This window comes from Cibotium barometz, chromosome 16, assembly GCF_041138505.1.
Source record: "Cibotium barometz isolate CiBa-2024 chromosome 16, ASM4113850v1, whole genome shotgun sequence".
In the NCBI taxonomy this organism is placed as follows: Eukaryota; Viridiplantae; Streptophyta; class Polypodiopsida; order Cyatheales; family Cibotiaceae; genus Cibotium; species Cibotium barometz.
The window spans coordinates 12,350,565-12,358,944 of record NC_141061.1 but is presented as its reverse complement, the minus strand read 5'-3'; the positions used below and the strand labels follow the sequence as shown (position 1 = coordinate 12,358,944).

Sequence of the window (8,380 nt, the reverse complement as noted above, 5' to 3'; positions counted from 1 at the left end):
AACGGTATTTGCCATTGGTGGAGTTTGCTTATAACAATACGGTATGTTCTTCCACAGGCAAAGCTCCTTTTCAAATTATTTATGGTAAGTCTCTATTGCTTCCGATTATGTAAACAAAGAAAGAAATTTTTCATGCCCATGAATTTGTACAAGATCTAGACACAATTTTTGCTCAAGTCAAAAAAGCTATTGCAACATCACAAGGTAAGCAAAAGAAAGTTGCAGATAAACATCGACGAAAAGTGGATTTGAAGGAAGGGGATTGGGTTTTGCTTAAATTTGATAAAAGCTCGACTTTGGAAAACCAAAACCAATGCCCCCAATAACCCTAAATTATCTCCGAGATATTATGGTACTTTCAAGATCATGCAGAAGATTAATGATGTGAGGTTTTGACTCCAACTCCCTCATCATTGGAGGATTCATAATGCTTTCATGTGAGCTTATTGAAACCATTTGTGGGACCACCTTCGAAAGAATTTGTTTTGGAAGATCCACTAGAAGTGGAAGAACAAGAGGAAATTTTGAAACCTGATCAGATAGCTTTTCACTCTATCAGAAAGCGTGGACCAAGCACAATCTGGAAGTTTCTTTTGAACTTCAAAAATTATTCATCTCTTGATTGTAAATGGATGCCTAAGGAATGCTTCAAAGATTATCCAAAAATTCTCAGAGCTTATGAAGAAGCAATTGGTTCAAACGTCTTTGCCTAGATTGTCTTGAGGACGAGATAAATTCAAGGGACCCTCTTTTGATGTATTTACAAGGATTATTTTCTATTAAGTCTTCGATTCCATTGAATAATTGTGCAAGAGATGATTATTTGACGGTCAGAGGACCAAACGTCTAGATGGCTATTTTATTTTGCTGGACAGTCGAAAGACCAGATATCTTATGGCAATATTTGACACTCGGGCGATCGAAAGAATAGATGTCCAGACGAGTGAATATTCGACATTGTTGGACGGTCGAAAGACTAAATGTCCGTATGGCCATATTTGATCTTGTTGGATGGTCGAAAGACCAGATGTCCAGATGGCAATATTTGACACTCGGGCGATCGCTAGACGGTCGAAAGACCAGATGTTCAGATGGCAATATTTTGACACTCGGACAGTCAAAGGACCAGATGCTAAGACGAGTGATTACATGAGTGGTTTTCGAAAGGAACCATATGCTCACTCAAGTTATGAACAAGCCATGAACAGGATGATCTTTGCATTGCATTAGCATAAAGATGCTTGATGACTTTCTTTCTTTTGTGTGTTGTATTTATTGCTCGGAGAATGCTTGATAGGCTAGCAGGCCTCGGGACTGCCTGGCGAGCACCTGAGTGTCCTTTAAGCGTGAGTGATGCACAATTGTTTGTTCATACATTTTATGTTGGCTCGTTTTGTAGGTGGTAAGTATTTTTCTATATTTCATATTTAACTCTTATTTTGCAGGAGCAAATCTTGGTGATGTAATGGGCGCGGGAAAAGAGTTTTCCCTGGGATGTGGCCAGAGAGCAGACGTGCCTAGCACATGGGTGCCAGATGCAACTCACGAGTGGCAAGAGAAGCTTTGTTCTCGAGTTTGACTTCTTTTAAAAGAATGGCCAAAATTTTAAAAGGTTTGACCAGGTGGTCAATTTTTAAAAAAAAAGTTGATGATGTTGCATAAATTATAAAAAATGCATGAAGGGTAAAATTGGAGCGCATAAAAAGGAGTGTGAGGGGTGCACAAAAGAAAAGCATCAAGGGGAGGCTAAAACAAAGTGGTTGCGGGCTCCTTATAAAGAGAAAGAGGGCGCACATGGAGAGTGGAGAAAAGGAGTTTTTTCTGGGTGCATGCAAGAAGACAGCCAAAAAGCACAAGTGCTCACTGAAATTTATGGACAGCAGAAGATACTTGGATTCATATCGACTTAGTGGTGGGGAGTTCTTGATGGGAAAAGCTTGCCGGTTAGAGATCTTTGTGGTAGAGACCCAAGGCATGTTGGGCTATAGACAGTCCCAGGGGATATTGAAGACTTCATGGTTGCAAATTATTCTTCTTTGACAACCAACCAATTGTTTGTTTGTTTTCATGTTCGTAGAGATCATGGCGCATTACGGGCCCGTGGTTTGATCATCAATAAATTCGTGAAAAGGGGGTGGGGTCTGTTCCCCATTAGTGGTGTCTTGTGTAAATCTTCCCCAATCTCTCTCACACAACTGCTCTCTTTTCTTTGTCTATCTTCTTGATTCAAGCGATTGTTGTGGAAGAAGTATTATCATGTTCTGTGGAACCCTCCGATAACATTGTGCATCAGTTGTTCGACATCATCTTATGAGTTGTTCGACATCATCTTATGCCCCTCAAATCTCTGAAGGCTAGTTTTAGAGATGGACTAAGGTGGGTTGCCAAGAATGGCATGCTCGTTCTCTTATGCAACGTGTCTCTATCAAAATGTAATTTGATTACTTGGGCCCAGGCTCTTGGGGTCAAATGTGGTTAGATATTTGCTATTTTCTACCTCAATTGGGTCAAGTAGAGGGCTACCGATTAAAACTTTGTCTTCTTACATCTTAGTGTTGTTTTGCCTTCGGGTCTGTGACTTTTTGTTCCTTGTGCTTGGAGGCACGTATTTAGTAGTCTTTGTATATTATTAGGTAGTTTATTAAGTTGCAAGAATTTCTAAAGGTCACCACTTGCACCGCTTGGCAGTGCCTCTTTGGTGGATCGAGCAAAGATTAAAACTTTGTCTTCTTACATCTTTGTGCTGCTATGCCTTCGTGTCCATGGCTTATTACTGTCCCTTATATGGGCTTTTTGCTTGTAGGCACGTATTTAGTAGTCTGTGTATATTATTAGGTTGCAAGACATTTTAAAGGTCACAACTTGCACCACCTGGCAGTGTCTCTTTGGTGGATTGAGCAAGAATGATGGATCACAATGGGTGTTGCTTGTGTCTACAAGGTGTGTGCTAGATGCATGATGTGAAGAAAGATGCATGATGTGAAGAAAGAGCTTGCTTTTGGAGTTGACGCGAACTTTTTTGTCCAATCAAAAGCTCAAATTCAACTTGAGTCATTGCATATATGTCCAAAGTGGAGCAAAACCTCTCTAAATTTGACCGAGGGTGATTGTAGTTGAAGAAATGACTCTGCTGCATAAAGAAGTTTTCTGTATTCTGTGGGCTTATTCCACTTGTCTCGTGTGTGCAGGCTCAAAGGCTTCAAGTGTGAGAGGATTGCTACAGCCTGGTCATAATATCACATGTGTGTGGACTACCGTGTACTAAATAAGAACACAATTAAGGATCGATTCCCAGTCCCTCGCATAGAGGACATCTTTGATAAGCTACAAGGTTCATCTTACTTTAGTAGGATAGATCTTAAAGTGGCTATCATCAAATCAGGATCGTACCTCATGACATCCACAAGATTGCTTTTCGTACGCAGTTTGGTTTGTATGAGTATATAGTGATGTCCTTTGGTCTTACAAATGCTCCAGCAACCTTTAATAGGTTAATGGAAAGATTGTTTGAGGAAACATAGGGCATACTAAAGGACCTCGCGTGCACGCGGATGTTGTGATGTGCGAGAGAGGAGATGAGGGAGAAGAAGAACGCACAGAATGTGGGTGGGGAGACCTGAAAGTGGCAACCCCCTATAAACACTATAAGTATATATATGGGTATCAACAGTGGGCGCCCGCCCAAGGCATGGGCGACCGGGCGAGGCAATTAGCCTCTGACCCCAACAACCTCCCACTTAGACGTGAATGTGCCTCCGAATAAGAGCGCCTAGTCTAATGACTAATGTACAAGACTGATGAGTGAGAACCACACTCATCCACCAATGCCCACAGATGGTCTATGATCGTGTGCATCCGGCTATCCTGCACCCGTGTAAGTCCATACACCACCAAACATACCACACACGTCCTGCAAGTATGTATGCAATACCTGCATAACTCCCCCATGCGCTATGTCAGCATCAGTCACCGAAAGACTGATAGAAAATGCTCCCATTGCAGCTGCTATTTCTGGTCTCGAGATCAACATCTCGTACATGAGACCACCAAATGCTGACGCAACACTAGCTAAACCTGCTAGTCGTACTAAACATGCATCAACATGAATGTCCCTGGCAATAGGCAACTCTGGTTGACTAGGCATGTCAACCCCATGCATCTCCTGAGTGTCCACAAAAGATGCATAATCCTATTGTGCAACCTCAGAGCAAGCGTGCTGCTCTAAGTGTCTGCTAGACGACAAATCCTACACAACTGAATCCTCATGCTCACTGTCAAACATAGTGAGGAATGACTGCATAATAGCTGACTTCGGGATGGTCGTCACCTCCCTGACATCCATAAGGACTCGATTCACATGTCCTGACATAACCATATCAAAGTCAAACTGTGTCACAGATGCCGTATCAACATCTATACTAGCAGTCAAATCAATCCTGTCAATCTATGTCTGTAGGGAGCAGACTTGCTCTACCTTTGTATACACAAACTCTGACAACTGTTGTGTCTCACTAGAGCGATCCCGCTCTACCTCTACACCTGCAAATATATCCTGCACAACATCATGCTCAATCTCGAGCATCTCAAGAAATGACTGCATCATAGTTAACACTAGTTCTGTAATTGGACACTAAAGTGTCCTTAGGACACTCTAGTTTCCTGTTTCTCACCAAAACTTTGGAATTTTTTGGGGAACCTAGAAACAACATTTCTACACCTTGTTTCAACCATAGGTCGGTTAAAAGTCAAAAAATAAAGGGGATTTTTCATGATGTCAAAACACAAGCTATATTAGAAATTTGACAAAAAACTCTAACTTGAAATTTTCATTGAAATTTGAAACTGTTTTGTCAAAAATCCCATAAAATGCCTATAACTTCTTGAATAAATCATGTTTTTCATGTTTGTAAAAGTCAATTGGTAGAACTTGGAGTTTCAAAACAACACAATCTCCTTTAGGTCCTATTTCCTAAGCTACTTGTGAACTATAACAAAAATCTCATAATTACCAAGATGCTGAAAAAGAGGAAAACTTTGGCCTTCCAAAGGTACTTCCATAAAACTAGGGTTATGTTAGTGCAAATTGGAAATCGAAAATGATTATATAGTTCAAAACCAAGTTAATACATATTTTTTGGGGTCTTAAGCTCAAGTAAATCTTGCTACTTGAGCGCTCTCTTAGGTTTTCAATCGTGCTACATTTTTCAAAATTTCTAAATTCTCTCTCAACAACCATGAAACAAAGGTTTTAGGTGCCCAAATTATGTTTGTAAAATGTACATTTTAGCGGAATTATTCTATACAGACAAAATGTTGCAAGTTTACTAAGAAATGTAATGCGTATGACTCAAGAATCTAAATCCAAAATTTTTGTTGTGTGCAGTTTTGACATTTTGAAACAATTAATAACTAAGGGGCTTTTACATATAACTTCAAGATCTCAATGGATAGAGTAAGCATTGTATCACCTTAAAAAACTTGCAAACACATTAAAACCATGTATTGGTTTGAATACAAATGGATGCTAAAAAGTGGTGTATCAAACACACACAACTTCCTACTATTTTAGACACTCTCAATTGAATTTTATTTCATGTGAAACTTGGCAAAATCTTTGACACAAATATGAAATAATTACTTGGAATTTTTCACGGGGCTTAGTGATTTTTTTCTCTAAGCTTATAAGGCGGTTTTCTCAAACTTGAGTTGCAGTCTCATGCAAGTCCTATTTATGGGTGTAATTCCTTATTGTGCCAGCATCCAAATTGCAAGGTTACATTTTTTAAAGACACACTAGGTCACATATTCAAAGTCCTCAAGAGGGATTTTGAATATGTCTTTGCTAGCGCAAGTAGCATTTTATTTGCATCGTCTGAAAAAGGACACTTAAGTGTCCTTTTTTGGTACCAAACTAGTGTTAATGTCTTAGCATCCATGTCTGACGTCTCATCCTACTGTGACTCACTAGAGCTAACTTGCTCTAACTCTCCATGCATAGACTCCTGCACAACCACCTCCTGTCGTGTCTCACTGGAGCAAAACCGCTCTACCTGTCTATCTGGCATAGGAGTATCATGCACAACAAATCCATCACTCTGCTCTCTCACTGGCAGAGCACCCATGTCTATATCTGTCACCACTACCTGTGATTGCTCAAGTTGTGCCTCAGCTGTATGCACAACGAGCTCATCGCTTTGCTCTACATGCTAAGCATCTTGCAGACCATGCGCAAAAGAGACTCTCTTGCTCTCTCGCTCTCTACCTGGCTATATAAAAACGGAGACTATGCCATCTCGCACCTGATCCACGTGCATAGGGTAAAGCATGCCAACCCTGGCACCTCTCGCAATGACCAGCGAACCCAAATGCATTGTGAAAGATCGCTCTCGAAGCAAAATCTGGCATCCACAATCTTTGAGCTGACCAACCGAGATCAAACTCACTCTCAAATTTGGCACATATCGCACATGTCACAGCAAATATGATGCACCACTCGGCAATGACAGTCTCACGTCTCCTGCACCAACTATGTCATGCACTGAACTAGATAAGTGTACACTGCCAAGCATTCCACTAGAATAGCTACGAAACCACTCACGACATGACGTGTTGTGAAACGTAGCATCCGCATCCAGTAACCACTACGAAGGAAGTGCACAATCCGCATGCATAACAACATCTAGTGCATAACTCGAAGCAAATGTGACATCACCGTCACTCGTGTACTCAGACACTGCATCTGCTCCCTCAACCTCTGTCTCATACGAGTCCTCATACGAGTCCTGGATGACTCAGATCCATCATACATCTCATGCAATCTCTGCCACAATGCTCTCGTAGAAGTCTCATGCATAACAAGAGCAAAAATAGACTCCACAAGGTGCAAGCAGATCGTAGAGATAATGCCAACCCATCTAGCTCCTGCCCACCACTGATCGTCAGACATACTAGAAGGTCTACCTGCATCACCACTCAATGGTCCATGCAACCCTCACTGTGTCAATGCAACAAGCATACACTCTCACCATGCCGCAAAGTCTAACCCATCAAACATGCGCATCTATGAGAGGTCACAATCTGATCGATCACCTGTCTCTACCATGAGCACAACGTAGCAAACTAGAAGGCCAAATCGCTGTCCAAAAGCACCTGCCAATTGTCTACAAATATGGCAAAACCGAGATGCGAATCTGTGAGACAATCGCTATGAAATCCTGTAATCCTATGAGCGAATCGCCACGCTCACCCATGAGCTAATCGCCAAGCTCACAATGTGCGGTATTGATGCATACACGCACTAATCTCCCACCTGCAAAGAACACCGCATGTAAACCTTGAGTGCTATCGCAATCGCAACCTAGATCGCATTCAACCAATGCGCATAAAACTCCTAAAAAATTTCGCCAGAGTTTCAACAGTAAAACGGCTATAAAACCAATATCCACTGCCTGCTCAAGACCATGAGCAACAAAAGCACATCAAACCGCACTCAATATACATGCATAAACGTCTGCAAATCTGTGTCCAACACTGAGATAAACCAAGCTCACGCAGTACCTGTCTCTGAGCATAACTCAAGCTCATGCGCATATATCCACAGTCACATACATGCGAGCAACAAAGCTCAAAATGTTTGCCAATCTGGAATGCAAACAAGAAACCAGTGATGACTGCAAATCCACTCACGTAGAGCATATGCACATAGCCTGCAAGTGCTCACAAAATAGAGCTCCACCACAATAAGCATACATAGAGGGAAATATGCTCTCAATGTCTGCAAAAAACACACAGCAAAACTTTTGCTACAACACACAGATCTGCAAGAGATGACACTCAAATTGCAAGAAGATCTATGTGAGAATGTGGGAGCACACTATGTGCAATAGAAGCACTCAATGGAGAACCCAAAACCACCTGCTATGTGGCAGATCTGCAAACCGAAGCACCTGCTCTGACCAAAACCTACTGCAAAAAAATAGCCTCGGTGTTTTGATTTTTTGACCCACCTGCGCTTCAAACTGGTCCACGACTTCTTCTACAAAGTTGTAGAACTTGACGTCGGCTCGAATCCGATAAAAAAAGTTTTGGATTTTGATATTCCTAGCTCATGTTATGCCCAAAATACTAAAGTGCTGTCAAACTATCATAGCTGAGCAACTTGCAAATTGCTTGCTAATTATGCCCAATCTCTCCAAGAGATTGAAGGGGAAGATAAATGGGAGCAAGAGGCAACTAAAAGGCTGCTCAAGGCCTGCAAAGGAGCCACCAAAGTGGGCAAAACTCAGCCCAAAACCCTACTGTACATGCACTCCATTATGGCTACAAACACACCTGTAAAACACTTGCAAAATGTGCTACCAATCCCACACAATCTGTAGGC

At 41.6% G+C, this 8,380-nt stretch overlaps 1 pseudogene; it reads right to left on the bottom strand.

Annotated features, from left to right (window-relative positions):
- Window positions 1–3,814: 3,814 nt before the first annotated feature.
- On the bottom strand, window positions 3,815–7,250 carry LOC147630375 (uncharacterized; annotated as a pseudogene).
- Window positions 7,251–8,380: the final 1,130 nt, after the last annotated feature.